We start from the raw sequence: 24,399 nt of genomic DNA, 5'->3' as shown, positions 1-24,399 counted from the left end.
TATATCCCTGCTCCTCAAGAAAGACAAAGACCCCACTTTCTGCAGCAGTTATAGACCGATTTCGTTGCTGAATGTGGACTGCAAAATACTGGCCAAAATACTGGCCCTTCGCCTTCAACGCGTATTGTCAGATATAATCTCGCCGGACCAAACAGGCTTTGTGGTGGGGAGCAGAGCATGTGAGCGGAGTGGAGCGGCGAGAATTCCCGCTCCTCGCTCACAAAGGTTGTCACCGCTCCGCTCCGCCCTCAAAGTCGCAAAATGCCGCTCCACTCATAACCGCTCAGCGCTCCAGTAACACTGCACCCCGCTCCGCTCCGCGCTCCGCTCCACGCACCGCCCCACCCCACCCCACCTTCCGCGTCTGGTCGAATAATGGTCTCACTACCTTAGATGACCTTTATGAGGATGGGGTTTTCTCTTCTTTTAGGTCCCTGTCAGACAAATTTAAGTTACCCAACAGCCATCTTTTTCGCTTTTTCCAAATCAGGCACTTTATTCAAAAGCTGTTTCCTCATTTTCCTAATAGTCCTCCTGAAGCCTTTGCTCTGATCAAAATTTACATTAAAAGGCCTAGGACTGACTAAGCCAGGCTCAGAATGAGCGTGCTGGTGGGCAGGAAGGACTGGGTTTGCAGGCAGGTTGGAAGAACTGGGGCTAGGGCCTCTGCTGGTGGAGACTTGGTCTCTAAGGGCATCCAAGGACTGTTGTATGCCTGACAAGGCCCCTGATAAGGAGTTAATCTGGGACGAAAGGGCAGCCACAGTACCCACCGTGGACTGAGACGTCTTCTCAAGATCCGCAATCTGGGATTGGACAGTGGGGAAGGCCTTCCTTAATTCCTGCTGCAGTGCGGAAAGCTTAGTAGCTTGACCAAACTAGCTCCCGTAATTCTGGAGGTCTCTCTGCCCCTGGAGCCCCGGCTTGGCTCATGTTGGCTTAGACGTTCTGTTAGGCTCACTCGAGAATAGAAATAGCCAAATGTGCCAGGGACCCCAAAAGCAAAGACACTGAGACTGAAGTTGCAAACGAAGGATTTAATGCATAAACTCAATCCAGGGGAGGTGGACGGAGCGGTGGAGCGGGGAGACGCTGGATTGACTGGAGGGAGCCTGGAACACAAGGAAACAATAGTTAGGACCAAAAATAGCAGATCTACAAAATCTCAAAAACACCAGAGCCTAAACTTTCTGCTGCAGGTACTTGCCACAGTAGTCAACGTCTAAGCGCTGAGCCTTGTCTCTCAGCAGCTTATGAAGGCAGCTGTTGATCATGAAGGTGGAGCAGCTGGGCTGATTGGAATCCGCCACAGCTGTGCTGGCTGAGGGGCTCGTGGTGCTGGCTGCCGGCTGAGGGGCACGTGGCACAACAGTACCCCCTTCCTCAGGGGAGGCACCGGACGACCGACCCGGAGCACCCGGATTGTGCCGGTAGAAGTCATCCAACCAGGAAAGGTCTGCAAGGTAGGACCGGGGCACCCAGCTACGGTCTTCAGGGCCAAAGCCTTCCCAGTCCACCAAGTACTGGAAACCTGGTCCCCTACGATGGACAGCAAGCAGCTTCCGAACCGTCCCAACAGGGTCACCATCTGCTAGGACCCGAGGGGGTGGAGGAGCAGACACAGGGGGAGACAGAGTGGGTTGATAACCCAGCGAGCACTGAAAAGGTCTAGGAACGGGAAGGGGTTGCAGAAGGCCTGCCGGAGGACGATGGGAAGCCTTACTCCGAGCACGATGGGAAGCCTTACTCCGAGCACAGGTGGTGCAGGTGACAACACCTACTACCTGGGCAGGTGGAAGGATGGTGTCAGAACTCTTGGACAGTAGGGTTTTTGACAGAGAAGTGACGGGAAAGCGCGTCGGCCTTGACATTCTTGGAGCCCGGGCGGGAAGTGACGGTAACATCAAAACGGCTTAGGAAACGGGTCCAACGGGTCTGTCTGGAGTTCAGCCTCTTCGCCGTCCGCAAATTGGTCAGCTCTTTGTGGTCCGACCACACGTCGAACGGCAGCTTCGCTCCCTCCAACCAGTGTCTCCATTCCTTCAGAGCGTCGTGAAGCGCGAGCAACTCCTTGTTACCCACGTCGTAATTCTTCTCAGCAGGCTCATAGCTCCTACAGAAATAGGCGCACGGATGCATCCTTTGGTCCTCCTCCGACCACTGCGAAAGGACGGCTCCAATGCCTGAATCCGAAGAATCCACTTCTACAATGAACTGTCTCGCAGGATCTGGGTGGACGAGCACAGGCGCCGTAGAGAACAGGCCCTTGAGCTTGGAGATGGCTTTATCTTTACTAAACCCCAGGGCAGGGTCATGGTAAGCAGGGGGAACACCAGTGGGATCGGGTGGAGAGGACATGGAACCTGGACCACCGGGAGGAGACAAGGCGGAGCGCAGACAGGCCGCATGGCAAGCAGTGCTCCAACCCAAGATCCGACCAGAGGCCCAGGAGATGTGCGGTTCATGCCTCTCCAACCAGGGTCTACCCAACACCAGGGGCGCAGTGGGAGCATGAAGAACGAAAAAGCGGATGGACTCGGAGTGGTTACCTGAAAGAGTGAGCGTGAGAGGCTCAGTGGAATAAGAGATTTTACCCAAGGAGTGCCCGTCGATAGCCCGGGGTGACAGAGTGCGGTGCAGGGGAACTAAAGGGATGCCCACCTGGCGAGCTAAGGAGATGTCCATGAGGCTTTCGTCCGCACCGGAATCAATGAGGGCACTAACAGACAGCGTTTCTTGGTCCCAGGAGAGAATAGCGGGGAAAAGACGGTTGGGACTATTCTTGGGCTGAGAAGTTGCTTTGCTCACCAGTATAGCCCCTACTGGCGAGCTGGATCCTTTAGGGCGGATCGGACAGGCTCTACTCCCCACAGTAGAGACACAGCTGGTTGGACATTCTCTGTTCTCTCTCGTGTCGTGAGAGGCGCGAACAGTCAATCTCCATGGGTTCCGCAGGCTCGGACGTAGCAGGGGCAGCATGAGTGAATGGGGGCCTGGACTTGCTGTATATAATGACGCACCATGGGACACCGAAGCAGAGCGGCTGGGCCTGCGTTGGTCGGCACGGCGCTCATGGAGTCGGGTGTCCATCTTGAGCGCCAGGGATACGAGCTCGTTGAGGGTCGTTGGACTGTCATGGACAATAAGATCCTTAACGGAATCATTCAGACCTTTGCGATATGCACTCAGCAGGGCGTGGTCATTCCAACGGCTCTCTGCCGCAAGGATGCGAAACTGCAGTGTATACTGGTCCACAGAACGCGACCCCTGGTGGATAGCTAGCAAACGGCTCGAAGCGTCTTGGCGGTCTGCAGGGTGATCAAATACTGCTTGAAACTCACTCTTGAATTGGCTGTAGTTGATGGCAAAGGCTGGGTTGCTCCCTACTGCGGCAATACCCCAGCTGAGGGCGTCGTCGACCAGCAAGGACATGACCAGGGCAATCTTCGACCCATCAGAAGAGTATCTCGAAGGCTGATGAGTAAAAAGTAACTCACATTGGGCCAAGAAGCCTTTGCTCTGATCAAAATTTACATTAAAAGGCCTAGGACTGACTAAGCCAGGCTCAGAATGAGCGTGCTGGTGGGCAGGAAGGACTGGGTTTGCAGGCAGGTTGGAAGAACTGGGGCTAGGGCCTCTGCTGGTGGAGACTTGGTCTCTAAGGGCATCCAAGGACTGTTGTATGCCTGACAAGGCCCCTGATAAGGAGTTAATCTGGGACGAAAGGGCAGCCACAGTACCCACCGTGGACTGAGACGTCTTCTCAAGATCCGCAATCTGGGATTGGACAGTGGGGAAGGCCTTCCTTAATTCCTGCTGCAGTGCGGAAAGCTTAGTAGCTTGACCAAACTAGCTCCCGTAATTCTGGAGGTCTCTCTGCCCCTGGAGCCCCGGCTTGGCTCATGTTGGCTTAGACGTTCTGTTAGGCTCACTCGAGAATAGAAATAGCCAAATGTGCCAGGGACCCCAAAAGCAAAGACACTGAGACTGAAGTTGCAAACGAAGGATTTAATGCATAAACTCAATCCAGGGGAGGTGGAAGGAGCGGGGAGACACTGGATTGACTGGAGGGAGCCTGGAACACAAGGAAACAATAGTTAGGACCAAAAATAGCAGATCTACAAAATCTCAAAAACACCAGAGCCTAAACTTTCAGCTTTCGGGTGCATTACCGCCACCCACTGATCTGGAATATGGACTAGGTATCTAAACGATCTCTAATGTATTCAAAATGAATGTATGTCAAACAATACAAACAAAACAAACAAAACAATCAAAACAAACAAAACAAAACAACCAAATTCACTTAAATCAAATAACCCGGCCTTATATCCTATTCATTAATCTAGTTGATTTTAAAAAATGTATTAGCTTTTTCCAGCACTCATCACCTGAAGATTTCCGTAATATATTTATGATATTAACTTCCCCTAGCTTTCTTATTTCCTGCTTTAACACATCTCTCTCTGTTATATATTTGTTGCAGTCTAATAGAATATGGTCCACTGTTTCCTCCTCTCCACAATGTTCACACTTTCCTGTATTATGTTTTTTTTATTAAAAATAGAGATCTATTCAGCCCAGTATGCCCATTCCTTAATCTTGTCATTACTCTTTCCTCTGTCCTGTTCCGCCCGCCTGATCCTGCATTCCCAACTAATGGTTTATTTTTAAAAAGATACCGTCCTTTACTTTCTTTGTTCCACTCATTTTGCCACTTTTTCCTGATTTGTCTCTTTATCACCCCTTTGACTTCTGATTTGCTGATGTTTACATGGAGTTGATGTTCACTCCTCAAAGCCCCTTTGGCTGCTCCATCTGCCCTCTCATTCCCTTCAATCCCGATGTGTGCAGGAACCCACACAAAAATGACAGACAATTGCATATGCTTAATTCTAAATAATTGCATCATTATTTCAAATAATAGGTCTTCTCTGCATGTGGTGTTGCAATAAAATAAGCTTTTTAATGCTGCTGCTGAATCTGATAGTATAACCACTCTTTCTGGCCTGCTGTCCTCTACCCACTGCAATGCAATTATTATAGCCATCATTTCGCTTGTAAACACAGATAATTCATCCGATAGTCTCTTCCTGCATACAATGTTCACTTCAGGGATGACTACTGCTGCTGCTGTTCTGCCTGTCTCTGGATCTTTTGAACCATCTGTGTATATATGTAAATGACCATAGTAATTCCTTCTAATGTATGAATTTACACTGTTACTATTTCTCTCTTGTTCTTTTTCCCAGTCCAGGAGGCTCAGATCTACCTCTGCCTGTGGCAGTAGCCAAGGTGGAACAGCCGGCAACACAACAGTTGGCGAAAAACTCAACTCCAGTATTCCCATCTCCCTTGCTCTCCTCTCAACCACCCATCCAAAGCTCTTCATTTGCTTTTTCCCGTGTTCCCAGCATGGCTCAGTTGTACTTTTTGTCGGATGATTATTGTGACCTTGCAAATTTGCCCAGTATGTCATCATGAGTTGCTGTCTTCTTAATTCCAGTGGCATCTCCCCCATTTCCACCTGCAATGCAGGTACAGATGTAGTTTTGAAAGCTCCACAACATACCCTCAGTGCTTGAGCCTGAATCCTGTCCAACCTGCCCAACAAAGATTTACATGCCGACCCATATGCGACACACCCATAGTCCAGTACTGATCTTATTAAACCTGTATATAGCTTTCAAAGAAGACCTGTCAGCCATGGGCGTAACCATGCATTCTTTGGGGGGGTCGTGTCCCCCCCAATACTGGGAAAATACCAATCTGTCCCCCCCAATAATATTATGTACAAATTTGTTAAATATTTCCTAATTTTATGAAACCTGGCTCAACAGTCCGTCTCTTGTTATTTTCGATAATTTACCGATCAATTTATTTCCGTTTATAAGGAAAACTAAAGTGTGTGACCACCCCCCTCCCAATTGTACACTTGGTTGCGTCCATGTAACGGCGGCTCGGTTTGAACCACCGGCTCCGACCGCCAAATGACAGAGGAAACAATAGACAGCGTTGTGTGAAACCGTGGAGGGAGCAATGAGTCCTTCGTTACCGAAAAAGCGGAAAAAGCAGGACATACGACGTTTTTTTCAGACAGTAAGCAACTACATAGCTAAAGAGGAGTGATGTTGTCAAACTGAGTGTGTTAATATTTGAATTAATTTGAAATATTTAACTCGTTAAAAAGGGCTCAGTTTGTTAGTTGAGATAGCTAAGTTAGCTTGAAGTAAAGAGACTGGTATCATATGAAGCTAGAGCAGCGTCTCCCAACCATGGTTACGCCCTTGCTGTCAGCTCCCCACTCTGTACCCATTAAACACCTCATGACATTTATAACCTTTTTACATTTATCACCAATTTTATCAATATGTACTTTCCAGGTGAGCCTTGAATCAAACCATACTCCCAGTAATTTGAATGATTCCACCCTTTTCAGCTCCTTGCCATACAAATATAGTTTGACTTCTGATTCAATTTTCTTCCTTGTAAAGAAAAGGGTATTTGTTTTCTCTACAGAAAATTTAAATCCCCATTTCAATGACCACTGCTCCACTCTTTTAATTGTTTCCTGTAACTGTTTGACTACATATTTCACATTTCTTCCTGTTTTCCATATTGCTCCATCATCAGCAAACAGAGATTTCCCTATAGTTTGGCCAATATCTTCATATACATCATCAATCATTATTGAAAATAACAAGGGACTTATTACACTTCCTTGCGGTGTTCCGTTATCCACACCATACCTTGCTGAAAATGTTTTCCCCACCCTCACCTCTATAGAACGTTCATACAAAAATTCCTTCACCCATCTGAACATTTTACCTGTTATACCTAAACTTTTCATTTTAATCAATAAACCTTCTTTCCACAATAAATCATATGCCTTTTCAACATCAAAAAATACTGCTACCACCACCTCCTTATTGACTTGTGCCTTCCTCACCTCTGTTTCTAGACATAGTATTGGATCCATTGTTCCCCTTCCTTTTCTAAACCCACTTTGATGTTGTGATCTAAGATTTCTTATTTCCAAATAATATGTTAGCCTTTCAGTGATCATACGCTCCATGATTTTACACATATGAGACGTCAATGCGATTGGTCTATAGTTACTTGGATTAGTAGGATCTTTTCCTGGTTTCCTGATTGGTACTATGACTGCATGTTTCCAACTTTGTGGTAATTTCCCTTCCTGCCAAATTTTGTTGTAAAAGTGTAATATGACCTCTAATGACTTATCAGACAGATGTCTCAACATGGTATAGCATATCTGATCTTTTCCCGGAGCAGTTAGTCCTGATTTACCTAAAGCCCTTTTCATTTCTTCTAATGTAAAGGGGGTGTTAATTACATCATCCTTCTCTTCCTCTCTTTCCAGCAACTCTTTATTTCTGTCACTTGTTTCCTGTCTTCCTTTTCTCCCCTCTTCAGACATATTTCCAGAGCTATGTACCTCAACCAAAGCCTTTCCAAACATATCTGCTTTTTCTTGATCTTCAATAGCCAGGACCCCACCATTTTCCAAAACTGGGTACCCCCATTCACGTCTTACTCCCCCCATTTTCTTAATCATTCCCCAAACTTGGCTAATTGGTGTGGTTCTCCCTATTGAATCACAAAATGTTCTCCAGTACTTCCTTTTAGCCTCTTTAATAGTCTTTCTCACCACTGCTTGCATTCTTTTATATTGTATGAAATTTTGAAAATTATGAGTATTCTTTAATACCTTAAAAGCCTTATTACGTTTCTTTATTACCATACTACTACATTCCTCATTCTCATCCTGTTCTCTATCTATATTCCTGAAACTACCGTTGTTTCAAAGAAATAAGCGCTGAGCCTTGTCTCTCAGCAGCTTATGAAGGCAGCTGTTGATCATGAAGGTGGAGCAGCTGGGCTGATTGGAATCCACCACAGCTGTGCTGGCTGAGGGGCTCGTGGCACAACAGTTGAGTGATTTTAATTATAGTTCTAGTTTTTGTAGTACTTAATTGTTGTTCCACTTCAACAAATTGTTGTTGCACATTGCTGTTGCAGTTTATTTAAAACCAAAAATAAAGTAGATAACGTGTTTACAGTAAATGGTTTATACATTAACTATTTGATTATTTTGTTTCTTTTAGTAAGTGTAAATCAACCCCAGGCTGCTCTTGTAGTTGAATTTGCTCCATTTCAGATTAAAAACCATAGATGGTAAAAACCTGCCAGGCTGACAGTAGGATGATGGAAACAACTCTGCTGCAACTGTGCAGCTCTTTCACCTTTTATCTGTTGCTTCTCTGTGTGGCCAGTAGGGGCAGTTGCTGACTTTGTAAAATATTAATTGAAAGATTTTTCTGCAAGTTTGTTAATCTGTTTTCTGCTTCCATGGTCTTTATCCCTGTGGATTACAATCTAACTACAACAAAAAGTTCTTACATCTAGTTTTACAAGTGTATTTGTAATGACAGGGAAGAACATGAAATAAGTTCATAGTGGGTGTGTGAATGATCAATAATCAGTATTATTGGCAGTTATAGAGGGCCCCAAAATCACATTCTGCTTAGGGCCCCATGGAGGCTTGGGCCGGCCCTGCATATACAGTTACATGCAGGTCATATACAGGTTATATAAATGTCATATACAGTTTATATACAGGTCATATCCAGGTCTTTTTCAGGTCATATGCAGGTTATATGCAAGTCATATACAGTGTAGTGACCATTTGCCTGTCAAAAAAGCCACTCCCTGGCTGTGTTTAGAGTTCATTTATGACGCGTGCAAATACGAGCTGTTTCCAATGTTCCCAATGTCTTTTTATTCTTTACAGTGTTCATGCAGGTATTGCCACTTTGTCTCATGTAGTAAACCAAAAATAAACAAACATAAATATCCGCCTGCTATTTTTCTATATTCACTTCTTCAACACACGCACGCACGCCCGGTCAAAAAAACTTTTGCCTCCACACAGCCACCTGTGTGTGATTGCACCTTGAATAAGTAGACCGAGCCCAATTGACTGTGTCACTGCTCCCCCTAGTGGACGGAAGACTGACCAAAAACACAAGATAAAGACATTTGACAAAGTAACACAAATAGCTCTTACATACAGGTCATATGCAGGTCATATACAGTTACATGCAAGTCATTTGCAAGTTAAATGCATGTTACATGCAGGTCATATTAAAGGTTTAATATAGGTCATATGCAGGTTACATGCAGATTATATACAGGTTATATGCAGGTCATATTCACGTAGAGTTGCCAACCGTCCCTTGAAAAACATAATCGTCCCGTATTTATAAACTAAAGTACGTGTCCCGTATTGAGCTGAGAAGGGACGCACTTTGTCCCGTATTACTGTGAGAGTCATAAAATACTCATAAAATGCCAATGGAAAATGGCATTGAGCTATTGAGTAAGTTATTTGTTTCTGTTTTACTCCAACTGTAGTCTACAGTCATGGCCTTTGAGGCACAAATATGTTTACAAGTTTTCTACAGACTTTCTGTTTGCACTTTTGTTATTGCACTAATAATGTGCACTATTACGGAATGGATGTTCTGCTTTCTTTCTATTGTTTTATATTAATGTATACAATTTTTTAAGTTAAGCAAGACAGGTTTCTGTTTAAGAAAGATATTTATTTTATTCAGTTAATTTTGTTATTTTGTATTAAAGTGAATTGCTGAATAATAATGTGTTTTCCATGTGTTCATGGCATTAAAAAATATGCATCTAATTCAATTCAGGTTCGAGTCAAACAGTAAAAAAATCGTTTCACTCACAAAAAAAGGGGCTAAAAAAATTCACCGCGCCAGGAAAGGTGGAGGAAACCGGGTTGGTTGGCCTTAAGGATGAGGTGTCCCTTATTTGTCTTTCAGGGAGTTGGCAACCCTATATCCACGTTGCTAACTTTTTTTTTTAATTTAAGGAGGTACTTTTCCTCACTTTACTCATTTGGCATGTTTCTTGTGTTCAGGTGTGAATGAGTCATGGAGGCAGCTTCAACTTGAATTGGGACTGAAAACAGATGCTGACATGGCTCATTTCCTACTGACCAGGTAAGATAACATTGTAAGTCATATTTAGAGCTTGATTTGAACGGCGCTCCCGTGCCGGCTTCGCTGTTGGCTGCAGGAACCCCGACGGTCGTCGTGGCGCTAATGAGTCTCATTTCTTATTCTTGACTCATGCTCCTTTAAATGTTTTGATTGATTTGATTTGATTTTGTAAATGTAAAAAACAACAATTAAAGAGAAGATAAGAAAACAAAACAACAAAACAAAGAATTTCATACTTTAACACTTAATATCTTAATTACATGTGCAAAAAGTAGTAGGAAGAAGTGTAAACTTATTTAATCCTACCCCCATTCACTAATCATTTATTAACATGTATTTATAATAACTAACTATACTATAATTATACTCACACACTGTACTCACACACATACCTATACCTACATACACATAGTTGAGTATTTCTATATATTTGTACACACATGCCCTGTGAGAAAGTGAGCAACCCCTCCCCTTCTCACCATCACCGGACTTGTTTTTAATGTGTGTGGCAGAGTGGAGGATTGGGCGTGGTCTGCGGGGGAGCAGCACACAGGTGGGCCTGGTTCTACTGATTGTGGCACACCTGTGTCCAATCAACCTCTCCACCCTGCCTGGGTTTATAATCAGCAGCTGCATACTAGAAGAGGGGTCTGCTTAAAGGAGCATGAGGCTCCTTTTAAGAAATGAGACTCTCTAGCGCCACCCTTCACCACGACGGCCGTTGGGGGTACTGCAGCCAACAGTGAAGCCGGCACGGGAGAACGGGGAGAACGTGCATGCAGCGTCATGTGACGTCACATCCACAGGACAGCGCGGGAAATTCGGGACCGAATTGCAGCACATTTTGCAGCACACAGCCTGTTCAAGGCAAAGGAGAATACACTAGAGGGCTCATTCTTTTGGGTTTGGAACGCTTCATCTGACATTATTACTAGAAAACTTAAAATGTATACGGATTTTTTTCATAAATCCTGCCACAATCCGGCCTCAAGCTCCTTTAATGGATGTAGCTTGGTGAGAGGCTATGCCCAATGTGCCATTTTTGTTAGAATACTGATTTTGCCCTCCGCCTGTATGTCTGTGTTTTTTTTTTACATTAAAAAGCCTTATTTTTTGGCATTCTATGCTCTGCAAGGTTTTTTTTTACACCTCATCACCCAGGTCCAGTTTTGCCTTGTCCCTTTGTACGTGGGGAGGCCGCTCGGGTTCCTCACATGCCTATCTAAATATTTATATAAATGTACTTATTTACACCATACTATCTCTATATTAACTCCATCTGCACTATATCTATGTATATATCTACTAACACACGCACACACACATATATATATATATATATATATATATATATACATACAGGACTGTCTCAGAAAATTAGAATATTGTGATAAAGTTCTTAATTTTCTGTAATGCAATTTAAAAAAAAAAAAAAAAAAAAAGTCATACATTCTGGATTCATTACAAATCAACTGAAATATTGCAAGCCTTTTATTTTAATATTGCTGATTATGGCTTACAGTTTATAAATGGCTTACACTTATATAGCGCTTTCCAGCTGTACTCCTACAGCCCCAAAGCACTTTACACTGCAAACATTCACCCACACAGGCACACATTCACACACCGGTTGTCGGCGGAGCTGCCATACACAACGGCGCTGGCCTGACAACCGGGAGCAACCGGGGGATTCAGTGTCTTGCCCAAGGGTGGACACAGGCGGAACTAGGGTTCGAACCACTGACCTTCAGGTTCATGGGCGAACGCTCTACCAACTGAGCCACCTTCCCCTCTTTAAGATTAAGATTCCCAGAATATTCTAATTTTTTTGAGATAGGATATTTGAGTTTTCTTAAGCTGTAAACCATGATCCGCAATATTAAAATAATAAAAGGCTTGCAATATTTCAGTTGATTTGTAATGAATCCAGAATGTATGACATTTTTGTTTTTGTAATTGCATTACAGAAAATCACAATATTCATACAGTTCTGTATGTATATATCTACTTACATATTCACACACACATACAGTATATATATATATATATATATATATATATATATATATACATGCATGCATACACATATAATTATAATTAGCTGCCCATTTCTGAACATAAATATAAACAAATCTAACCATTCACCCAATAGTGTTTATATGCAGGCCCCTTTTTTGCACATGTAATTAAGATATTAAGTGTTAAAGTATCAAATTCTTTGTTTTGCTGTTTTGTTTTCTTATCTTCTCTTTAATTGTTGTTTTTACATATAAAATCAAAATCAAAAATTAAAGATAAAAATGTAAGTTTATGAAAATCCGTGCCCTTGGTTTTAGCTGTTTGATCAGCGTCAGCACTAGTGAGCGTGGCTGCAGCGAGCAGCGCCGCCAGCAGGGGGCGGCAGAGCAACATTGCAGCTCCAGAGCGACGTCTCGCTGAGCAGAAGAAGAAGCCGCTGCAGGCGACGGAGAAGAAGAATAAAGTTTGGTGTTGGGTCCGCCGGGGCAGCGGAACTCTGCAGAACCTCAGCAGAACTCCTCTCAGCGCTGCAGAACCCGCCCTGCTCAGGTTCGTATCAACATCAACTTTCTGATGAAGTTCGGTAAAAAAAAACCCAGATGGGATCCGCACTGATCCCGTCCGTGTGGGTCAGAACTATTCCCGAAGTTCGCTGACGTGTTTAACGACCAGACCCAGACCCAGACCCGTTATGGACCGGTGCGGTGCGCATGCGCAGCACCTCCCCCCCGGTCTGGTTTCTGTTCTGGTTTCTCTCATGTTTAACTGTCATGGCACAGTTCTGGTCCTGCTCAGATACAGGTGGACTGGACTATGTGATCAGAACCAGAACCTTTATTCCCAGGTGCAGTCAAGAACACTGTACAAGAATCTGCAACAAAGTGACTAAAAACTAGAAGAAAATACTGAAAAACTAAAAAAATGACCGTCCATCAACCCAAAGACCACACTGAATACATAAATGTGAATACATAAATGTGTCTAAAAACTATTTAACTTCATGAGGTAATAAAATCCCCCCGTATACCCGTCATGGAGATCAGAACTGATGTGGTGTAAGTAAGAGATAAGTCCATATATTTATGTTAATGTCACCTCGAAGGGCATTATCCCGCTTATATCACGGTCACTTACCAAAAAACCTAAATATTAAATCAGTTATTCATGCTTTAATGTGTTTTCAGTTGAAATCATTAGTTTTATAACAAGCCTCAGCTGAGCGACTATTTAATCTCTCGTCTGCAGCCGTTGGAACCTGGTAAATTACAAAGTTTTTTAACAATTTTATAAGATTATTTAAGTGCGTCTGAAACATTAGTACGTACTCAATAGTATGTACTATCCATACTTCCAGAGAATTGTATTAGTGTGGATTGATGGACACTAGCTAAGCAGAAACTTCTCACAATGCAATGCAGCAGCGTTTGGTTGCTAAGTGCTGCGCAGATACGTATATGTCATAATATAATATTAAGTATAATAATATTATTATAATATTGGTATATAATAGTATTAGGTAATGTCATCTTGTTTGGGCCAGGATAAACAGGAAAGAGCGGAGCGGTGCTGCTACTGCTGCTGTGACAGGAGTTGTTACCATGGTAACAACTCCCCCTCCCAACGGCAGGAGGTGTCATGTGGCTCTGAGTAGTACGTCCCAATTAATGCATACTACTGATATTTATTCAAAAGTGTACCGCACTTAAGTATACTTTTTGAGTATATACTGTTTAGTATGGCATTTCGGACGCACCGATTAATAGAGTTGGAGGGAGGAGAGGTGCATCATGGGAGGTCTCTAGCAATCCAGGTCTACAGCAGCATCACTAAGGGATGTTTCAGGTCATCCCTAACTACGAACAGGGAGGTTTGAAGCTTCATCTTAAAGGTAGAGAGGTTTTCTGAACACAACCTGGTTCCAGAGAGGAACCTGAAGGTTCTGCCTCCAGTTCTACTGTCAGAACCTCTAGGAACCACAAATAAACCTGCTGTCTGAGAGACAAGAGTTCTGCTTGGAGAACCTGGAACTATGAGCTCTGGAAGACCTGGTGGAGGTTGGTCATTAAGATCTTTATATGTGAGGAGTGTGTGAGGAAGTTTAACTTCTATTCTGGGTTTTATAGGTAGACGATGAACAGAAGATAAAACTGGAGAAATATACATACATGTATTTACTCTGCAGTTAAATGTTGTGATCAAATACAGCACTGAGGACAAGGACAGTTACATGTCCACCATCAGAGGCTGCACTCCACCAGCTAGGCTGGAGGAGGACCTGAGCAGACCACGGCTAGTCTTGGCCTCCAGGGGAGCAGTAAGTGTTCATGGTGGGTCTGGTGGAGCTCAGCCGGAGCGCAGCCGGAGCTCAGCCGGAGCTCAGCCGGAGCTCAGCCGGAGCTCAGCCGGAGCGGAGCTCAGCCGGAGCTCAGCAGTCATCCATTTACAGTTGTGTGAAAAAGTGTTTGCCCCCTTCCTGATTTCTTATTTTTTGCATGTTTGTCACAATTAAATGTTTCAGATCATCAAACAAATTTAAATATTAGACAAAGATAACACAAATAAACACAAAATGCAGTTTTTAAATGAAGGTTTTTATTATTAAGGAGGAAAAAAAATCCAAACCTACATAACCCTGTGTGAAAAAGTGAACCCCCCCCCCCCCCCCGTTAAAACAGAAATTAACTCTGGTTTATCACATCTTTGGAAAGCTGAGTTCAATTTCTCCAGCCACACCCAGGCCTGATTACTGCCACACCTGTTTTCAATCAAGAAATCACTTAAATAAGACTTGTCTGATAAAGTGAAGTAGACCAAAAGATCCTCAAAAGCTAGACATCATGCTGCGATCTAAAGACATTCAGGAACAAATGAGAAACATAGTAATTGAGATCTATCAGTCTGGAAAAGGTTATAAAGCTTTTTCTAAAGCTTTGGGTCTCCAGCGAACCACAGTGAGAGCCGTTATCCACAAATGGAGAAAACGTGGAAGAGTGGTGAACCTTCCCTGGAGGCCGGCCGACCAAAGTTACCCCAAGAGCTGAATCCCATTGAGATGCTGTGGCATGGCCTTAAAAAAGAGGTTCATGCTCGAAAACTAGGGATGCCCGATACCGATATTGGTATCAGTATCGGGGCCGATACTGCTCTCATGTACTCGCACTCGCAAAAATTCTACGATACTACGCACCGATACCACTTGATTGTTGTTGTAGTTACTGATTAGCGACTCTAGGGGGAGATGTTGAGCTGCAGTCAGCTGGTGATGAGAAGAGAGTGATACATGAGTGAGACTGGCAGCGCCGTTTCAGGCAAGATAGAGATAATTAAGCAAGTGGGATGTCAGCAGTGTGGAGAAAATAAGGGACGATGACAGAAGCAAGGCAGACTGCAAGCTACGTGCTGCTAAGGTGTCCAGAGGAGGGAAGGAGAAAATACATCGTTTAATACGAGAAACTTGATAAAACATCTCAAGACGCATCATAAAGCTGAGTATACGGAGTTTACTAATGTTACTGCAAGATCACAACAGCAACATTAGCTCAGGTTCTGCAAAAGAGACAGACAATGGTAAAAGACAAGTTAAAATAACGGAGGCTCTAACCCGTTATCTAGCGCTGGATGAGCAGACACTGTCAGTTAGAGAAGACGAAGGATTTCACCGTCTTCTCAACGCACTCGAGCCGCGATAAGACCGTGCCAGTGTGGAGACTTTTTATTTACACAGAAAGATTTATTTTTTTTTGTTATTTATCTGTTGCAAACAAAACCTGTCTTCCAATTCATTGCATTTTTTCATTGCAATTTTAGCCTAGTTATTTTTGTGGTAGAAGTATCGGTACTTGGTATCGGCAAGTACACAAATTAAAATACTCATACTCTGTATGAAAAACCCTCCAATTGAATGGCTGAATTACAACAATTCTGCAAAGATGAGTGGGCCAAATTTCCTCCACAGCTGGAAAAGACTCATTGCCAATTATGGCAAACACTTGATTGCAGTTGTTGCTGCTAAGGGGCCCAACCAGTTAATAGGTTTATGGGTTTATTGGTTTATGGAGCAATCACCTTTTCACACAGGGCCATGTAGGTTTGAATTTTTATTTCCCCCTAATAATAAAAACCTTCATTTAAAAACTGCATTTTGTGTTTACTTGTGTTATCTTTGTCTAATATTTAAAGTTTTTGATCTGAAACATTTAAGTGCGACAAACATGCAAAAAAAGAATAAGATAAGAAATCAGGAAGGGGGCAAACACTTTTTCCCACAACTGTATATGTCGTTGCTAAAAGGACATCTGAAATGAGGATGATTTGATCAGATTTGTCCAGGGTGGATGCTAACCTTGATTAGCATCATAGTTTAAAATGAGGAATTAAAAATGAGTTCTGCGTGTTTCAAAAAACAGTTTTCTGTGGGTCCAGAAACCTCGCACTCTTTACAAACCTGTGGGATGTGTCTAAGAAAGTTTTTTTTGGTTCTTTTCAAGCAGTCGCGTTTACTACCTCACTTTTTTTGGTAATGTTTTTTCAAATCCAGCTTGAAGTTGCTGAGATACAAACATTTTTAGATGAGCTTTGTCATCTGGGAGCAGGAGCCTTAAACACAGGCCTGATCGGGACGGAGTTGGAAACGGGTCTTCTTGAACAGCTGGACTGACTCTGGTCTTTCCGGTCTCTGTCAGGTGCAGTGGAAAACCACGTCACGGTCGTAGACAGATCGTCGCTCGGGGGACAACATGAGGCAGCTCAAGGGCAAACCCAAGAAGGAGACGTCCAAGGACAAGAAGGAGCGGAAGCACGCCATGCAGGAGGCGCGGCAGCAGGTGGCCACCGTGGTGCTGCCCACGCTGGCCGTCCTCGTGCTGCTCATCATCGTCTTCGTCTACGTGGCCACGAGGCCCGGCGACATCGAGTAAACCGGAGCAGACGGAGCAAGTTAGACGGACTCTAACGGGACTGCGACGGCCATACCAAAGAATCCCTCGTCACTGCCGGGTTTGCTTCTCCAAAGAGGGCCTGATGCAGGACTGCAGATCCAAATAAAGGGTCGCAACCATCCCGGTGCCTTTTCCTTTCTTTTTTTAGATGAAGGAGGACTGTTTCAACCCCGACAGTTTAGAGATCGATCCAAGCTGATGTCAAACCAAAGGACTGGATCACAGCTGTTATCCCCACAACGGTGGAAACTGAAGACGAACTACAAAATGACCTTCCAGAAGGTGTGGACGTAGACGGACGTCGTCCCCGTCCTCTTCTCTAGTGGCTTCCTCCTCAGCGTTTGGATGTTCAGATGTTCACTATTGACAGCTATGCAGATGTTCTCAAGTGCCTTTACAGTTGTGAAACTGTTTTATTAAAAATCAGTAAAATACTTTTGTATTCTGAGTCAGATGAGTCCTGAACCTCTGTGATGTGTCCTAGTGGTGCTTATTGGATTTTCTGCTCTTCATATTGAACATTAGGGCTGGGGATCCATTAAAATGTCAAGAATCAATACGATTCCGATTCTTAAGATTCAGAATTGATTATCAAGCTTTGAGTCGATCTGATTCCATTCTGATATTGATTTGGGTTAGTGTTATTAAAACTGTTCTTTGAGCTGTTGAATGAATTATATGACTGTGTATTTATGCAACATATTACTACTAGTATTATATTGAGATTCAACAGCAAGTATTAGCAGCTAATGATGCTGTAAGAACCAATCAGCTCCCAGAATGCTGATGGAACTGCTTTCAGAAACATCGTGTGGCAGAATTACCAAACAGATCCAGGGAGGAAACAGAGACGGATGAAATCGGTTTTAGTTTTTTTTCACACTCCGTTTTTATTTTTTCCATTTTCTGTGTTTTTCGGTTTTTAAGTTTTGAGAATTTGGTTTTTTAGCATTTTGTGCTAATTTAACCCCAAGAAAGTATATAAAGCAATGACAATTTATGCAATTATAACTAAAATCTTTAATGTTTTCATACTTTTAAACATATTTAAAGACAAAAACATGGCAGCAGTTATTCTCGTGTCCAACAAAACATTCCTTTTTTGGGCAAAAACAAAAAAATTCCAAAAGTTATTTGTATGAAATAAATAAATAACTCAAATAAGCCTTTCAATATCCATTTAAAGTGCAAAAAAAAAAAAAAATTGTAACAGCTGAAGTTTTTAGATTGGATACAGTAATCCCTGGTTTTTCGTGGGGGGTTACGTTCCAAAAAGAACCCGTGACAGGTGAAATCCGTGAAGTAGCAGCCTTTATTTTTTTTTAATAATTATTATACAAGGCTTCAAATTGCGGAGATCAGCCCTGCCCCTCCGCGACCCGAGTAATTGGATTTGAACGATTTGAATTGAAAAATGATTATGAAAAAAATACAATAAATACAGTAGGACAAACTGTGACTGGCGCGTATTTCACTGCTCTTCTGATGCTGCTGAATCCTGACTTGCTCCGTAGCATCTTTTTCTTCTAAAGCCGCGGTGCAGGTGTGTTTTTTCGAGAGAAGAAACAAAGTTATGGGTCGTTGTTGTCGCTCTTTTTACTTCTGGGCAAAAAGATTCTTATAAACCGACATGCCACCATGGATTATATCTGAGACTGTAATGAACGATTCATCAAAGGCTCCCGTTGTTGAGCTGCTGCTGAAGCTCATTGGCCGTTCTCAGCATTGTTGCTAAGCGACCAACGGTATTGACACAGGAAGTGAAGAAGCGGGGAGACTGTGTAGCCAATCAGAATGCAGAACACGGTGCACAATGCAAATCTGTGAAGCAGCGAGACGTGAAAGGTGAACCGCGTTATAGCCAGGGCGCGTTGGCAATGTACAGGCAAGGCGGGTTATTTGTCACCTCGGGCCTGAAGGCGAGTTGAGGGGAGGGAAGCCAAGTCGGGAGGTGACGTTCATGGAACATAACATAACTGGTGTGTAGAATGAGGTCCACACATCAGCAGGATTTTTTATACACCGTCAGACAGCCGTCATTTTCAAGAACGAAGATGGATAAACTTTTTGGCCGAGTTTTGCTTCTTCCAAATTCCCGGTTTGTCATCTTTGTGTCCAGTTGTTCCAACAACAGACCATCCTCGGTGGTTCTGGACACACGCTGGTTTATGGTGTCTTCGTCTACGGGGCTGAGCAGCTCATGGATCTCCTCGTCTCCCACATCACTCCAGTTCTGAGATCTTTACACTGGTTCCTTGCACCTCAGAGAATAGACTTTATAATACTTCTGTTAGTTTATAAATCACTGAATGGTTCAGGACCAAAATACATCAGTGACTTGTTGTTGCCATAGCAACCATCCAGACCTCTCAGGTCTTCTGGTTCAGGTCTGCTCTGTGTCCCCAGAACCAGAACCAAACATGGAGAAGCAGCATTCAGCTTTTATGCTCCACAGGTCTGGAACAAACTTCCAGAAACCGGCAGGAACGCTGACTACGTTTACATGCAGTCAAAAGTTGGGTTAAGGTCAATATTCCGGTTACTGAAACATTGGGAATAATCTGTTTACATGCGTGAGCAAACAGGGTTATACCTGTGTACATGGTAATTAATCATTAGGATATCTGGATCAAACCAGCAACGCACGGAGAACGTCATGACGCATTTCCCGTCATTTCTGCTTCTTCTTCCTGTATCCAAATTCAAAACAACAACAATAACAGCAGCAGGGCGGATAATCGGACCCGCTGGTACCGTTTTGTTTCTCGGCCCTGTAGTTCGCCTTTATCAGCGTCTTCGGGCAGTGCTTGATCTGGTCTGGCGTTCCTACAAATGCTGCTTCACGCAACTTTTCGCTCACCTTTTTGTAAATCTCTCTATCCCGGTACTTTCTAGCCGCTACAAATGATAAAATGTTCATATCCTTCATTACATTTATGAAGTGATTAGTCTCCTCCTGGTCTTGGTTTCTCCGTGTTTAGAAGAACTTCCTGGACTCAAAAGACCAGGATTCCTTGTGAACAGAGCATGTGCAGAAAACACATTCCTGTTCCTTTTGATGGGGATATCCCGTTAGGCGTTTACATGACCCAATATTCAGGTTAGAAAAGGAGTAACCCAGGGGTCATATTCGGGGTTTTAAAATCGGGAATATGAGCAAATTCCGGTTATTCAAAGGGGTTATTGGTGTTTACATGGCCGTGCAAAACCAGGTTATTGCTAATATTCCGGTTAGAAAAGGGTTATTGATGCATGTAAACGTAGTCACTGAAATCCTCAGTTCCTTTAAACCAAAGTTAAAAACATATTTGTTCACAATTATTTAAACCATCTGATTTAAGCTTTGTTAATTTTAGTACTAAATTGTAGCTACAGCTGAAGTCTGACTTTTCTTGATTCTGCCACTGCACTGTAGCTAATAACTTTTAATCTTATCTTTTCATGGTTTCTTTATGTAAAGCACATCAAATCGCCTTGTTGCTGAAATGTGAAGTACAAATAATCTTGCCTTGCTGAAACTAGATATATTACACTTTTAAAGCAGCACTATGTAACTTTTCCACCTTAATCTAATATTTCATCATCATCATTGTGATGGTACATCAACTTCCAACAGGTTTAATGAACCTCTGTCATGGTCTGAGGGGTCTGTATGACCTTCACTGGCACTATGTAACTTTGAGGAGCATGGTAGGAACCCTGCCACACTAAAAAACTACACATTTTTACGGCTTTGACTGCTTTACGGCATACGTCACTTCCCCCTCCTTCCCGATTCGTAGTCGAGACGAAAGCTGGGCGGGGCGTGGAGCGCAGAGCTCAGCAGAAGCTGGTATCATGGCCGAAACGGCGGAAAAACCCAAGAAAATATAAGGAATGGGCATTCAGTTATTCACAGGTTATAAAGAATTTTTATATTTTGTCAGTAAGTATGTTGGACTACTAATTTATGACGAAGTCCCTCTAAAAAACGTGACAGGAAAAAGGTGCAGAGCGTATGAGTTTGTAGGGCGCATTATCTCGCTGAAACAACTTAATAAAACCAAGTTGAACTTAGTGTTTTTCAACTTTGTCATATTATATTTGTAGCAGATGTTCACGGAAGCTGGAAGTCATCTATTTTTTATTTACTTTCAGCGACACTGCATACATTTTGATCTTGTTACGATTGAAAATAAAACAATAAAGTGAAATTCCAGGCTCTTCAGTTGGGATTGTATTTAAATTTATGAACGTTTGTGGGTTGTGTGCACGTCCGGGTCTTACCTGACAAGTTCAGCCATCCACAATAGATTTCATTAAATCTGGGAGCAGGAAATGCCCAGATCCAGTAAGCACAGCATTCATGAGGGTTTATTTTCTTTCACATTTCAGGTTTAGATTTTAGTGGCATTTCAAGCAACTCCAGATTTCTCCACAAGGGACAAATGCAATGTCACCCCATGACTACTAATGTATTACACGTGTTTGAAAATGCTGCCAAATGTGAGAACTAAAGTCCTGCTGACTGAAGCAAGGGTGTTAAAAGCTTTTAACAGGTAAGCATTAAAGAAGAAGCTGTTGTGGATTATAACAGTGGCTGCTGTTAAAACTATCTAATACCTCTGCATGTATACATTTGAATCACAAGGTGTCTGCAAAATTTGTGCAAGACTGAAACATTGTAACCTTGGTAAAATTAAGACTTGACACATTGCTGGAATTCAGTGAGTGAAAATGACATTAGTTGTCATAACATCTTTGCAGCTGCGTAACACAGCTGAACCCAACTCTGCAGAGACAATACTGGTCTCACCGGAACTCATGAGGGAAGACAAGAACAGAATAGCTGAAATAACTCATTTCCATCACAGTTCCCATTCCTTTGTGACCAAACAAACTTCAGCTTCAGTAGACATCCAGACATCACTGAATGGATTAGAAACTTTATAAACCACAGGTTCAAAGTACGCTGATAAATGCAGACATCACATAATACCCCAATATTTGAACCAAAACCAGCACAGTTTTACTTCTACTACTGCCAGAGTACAAACATCAAACCCCAAAAGTCCAGGAGCCAGTAAAAGACGAAGAATTCCAGTGGGGACCTCTCTGAGACATCAGTGTCATTAGAGGTGTCGTTTCAGCGGCTTCAAATGCTATCAGTCCACTGAATAGGAATTTTTCATGTGTAATCAGAGCCTTGAATGGTGTGAGTAGATGGGATACTGTCTACCCGGTAGATTTTTGTCATCATTCTTTGGGTTGATAATGGCTTTCTTTATGTATTTAACCCAGCTACTGCTATTGAAAACGAAACTTAGGCTCAGTAGATGTTTTGTCACCATTCTACGCTCAACTACACAATTCAGAGTCATCATACCTCACCTACATACACCCTAACCCTAAGCCTAACCTTCCCTCACCCTAAAACCTAATCCTAACCCTAACCCTCACCCTAAACCTAACCTTAACCTAAACCCGAAGAGAAAGCCATAGCATTATCAACGGGTGGTCATTTATGTGATGACAAGATAGTTCGTCAGAACATTTACACGAGAAGAGAGTTCCGTCAAATATGGTGTTGACTTTGCAAGAAAAGTCGAGGGTTATCCTATAAGCCAAATTACTTTAAAAAATAGTCAAACAAGAATCGTTCCAAAATCTCCAACTACTCAGGTGGTCTTCACAACTCATGCAAACACGCAAAAAAAAAGCAATAGGCTGAGACTCAAACCTGCGATGCCTGAATGAGGGCAATAGCCTCTGTCAATGGCGCCCACTGTCTCCAAAATCAAAAGGCAAACCAATCCATCCGTCCATCTTCGTCTGCTTGTCCAAGGTCAGGTCGCAGGGGCAGGAGCCTCAACAGGGAAACCCAGACTTCAACGGCGAGGGAACGCGGGTGATGTGGGACCCCCTCCCGACCCTGGTGTTGAGTGCATGTGATTAATGCCATAAAAACAGGGAGGGGGAGGACCAAGTATCAATTTGACACCGCCCCCCCCCTCTCGAACTACGTGTCCTTGTCAAATGTATTTATTAAGTGTTGAATGTGCAGTGTCTACATTGCTGTTAAAACCGTGAGGCGGGGAGTGCCGGGCCACGCGGGACAATGCCCCCCACGACCCGGACCCCCCGCCCCTTCGCCTATGTGCGTATGAATCATGTAGGGGGGGAAGGAGGGGGAGTCCCCACAAGGAAGTCACGGAGTCCCCACAAACGCAGGGGCACGCGGCCCCCGCCCAGCGACGGAGGACCAAGACAGCAATGCCCCCCCAGCGCAGACAGCCACCCCCCACCCAGGCAGGGCCGGGTGGGCCGGTACATGAAGTGTCTTCAGAACAGTCAAGGGTCTGTTATGGTGTTCCGCAGGGTTCAGTGCTAGGGCCAATCTTGTTCAGTTTATACATGCAGCCATTGGGAAGTATAATCCAGAATCACGGCATACACTTTCATTGTTATGCTGATGATACACAGCTATATTTGTCTATGAAGCCAGATGAAACAGAACCGTTAGTTAAACTTCAGGCATGTCTTAGGAACATCAAGGACTGGATGTCCAGAAATTTCTTGCTTCTAAAATCAGATAAAACAGAGGTTATCATTCTTGGTCCAGAGCATCTTAGGAATGGATTAGATGGTGTTGCGATAGCTTCCAGTGCAACTGTGAGAAACCTTGGTGTTGTTTTCGATCAGGATTTGTCGTTTAAACCATATGTTAATAAGGTTTGTAAAATAGCGTTTTTCCATCTCCGTAATATTGCAAAAATTAGGAAAATCCTCTCGCAGAGTGATGCAGAAAAGCTAGTTCATGCATTTGTGTCCTCTAGACTAGATTACTGTAATGTGTTGTTAGCAGGATGTCCAAGTAATTTGCTGAATAGGCTCCAGCTGATCCAGAATGCATCAGCGAGTGCTGACAGGATCAGCAGGAGAGACCACGTCTCTCCAGTGTTAGCGTCGCTCCATTGGCTACCCGTAAAATTCAGAATCCAATTTAAAATTTTATTCCTTGCATATAAAGCCCAAAACGGCTTAGCTCCGCATTATTTGCAAGACCTGATATTGCCTTATGTTCCTGGCAGAGCTCTCCGCTCTCAGAGTGCAGGTTTACTCATAGTTTCTAGCAGTGGTGTAAAGTAACGAAGTACAAGTACTTCGTTACAAGTACTTCGTTACAAGTACTTCGTTACAAGTACTTCGTTACTGTACTTAAGTAAGATTTTTGAGCATTGTACTTTTATTGATACTTTTATTTTTCTGTACTTTTACTTTTACTTCGTTACATTAAATGAAAATGTAGGCTATTGCCGTGAGAACAGCACACCGGGGCTGCGCTCATAGAGAAGCCTATAAGGGGATGCGCTCCAAGGTGGGCAGAGTTCTGCTGCGTGGCTACTTTGAAGACA

At 43.3% G+C, this 24,399-nt stretch overlaps 1 protein-coding gene across 1 annotated transcript in view; it reads right to left on the bottom strand.

Moving 5' to 3' along the window:
* The window catches only part of pxylp1 (2-phosphoxylose phosphatase 1), a 417,866-nt gene that overhangs the window by 79,366 nt on the left and 314,101 nt on the right, over positions 1–24,399 (bottom strand). The window lies entirely within an intron of this gene.

The sequence above is a fragment of the Cololabis saira genome, chromosome 4 (assembly GCF_033807715.1).
Source record: "Cololabis saira isolate AMF1-May2022 chromosome 4, fColSai1.1, whole genome shotgun sequence".
Taxonomy (NCBI): domain Eukaryota; kingdom Metazoa; phylum Chordata; class Actinopteri; order Beloniformes; family Belonidae; genus Cololabis; species Cololabis saira.
Note: the sequence above shows the minus strand (reverse complement) of the source record. Positions and strands in the feature narration are given on the sequence as shown.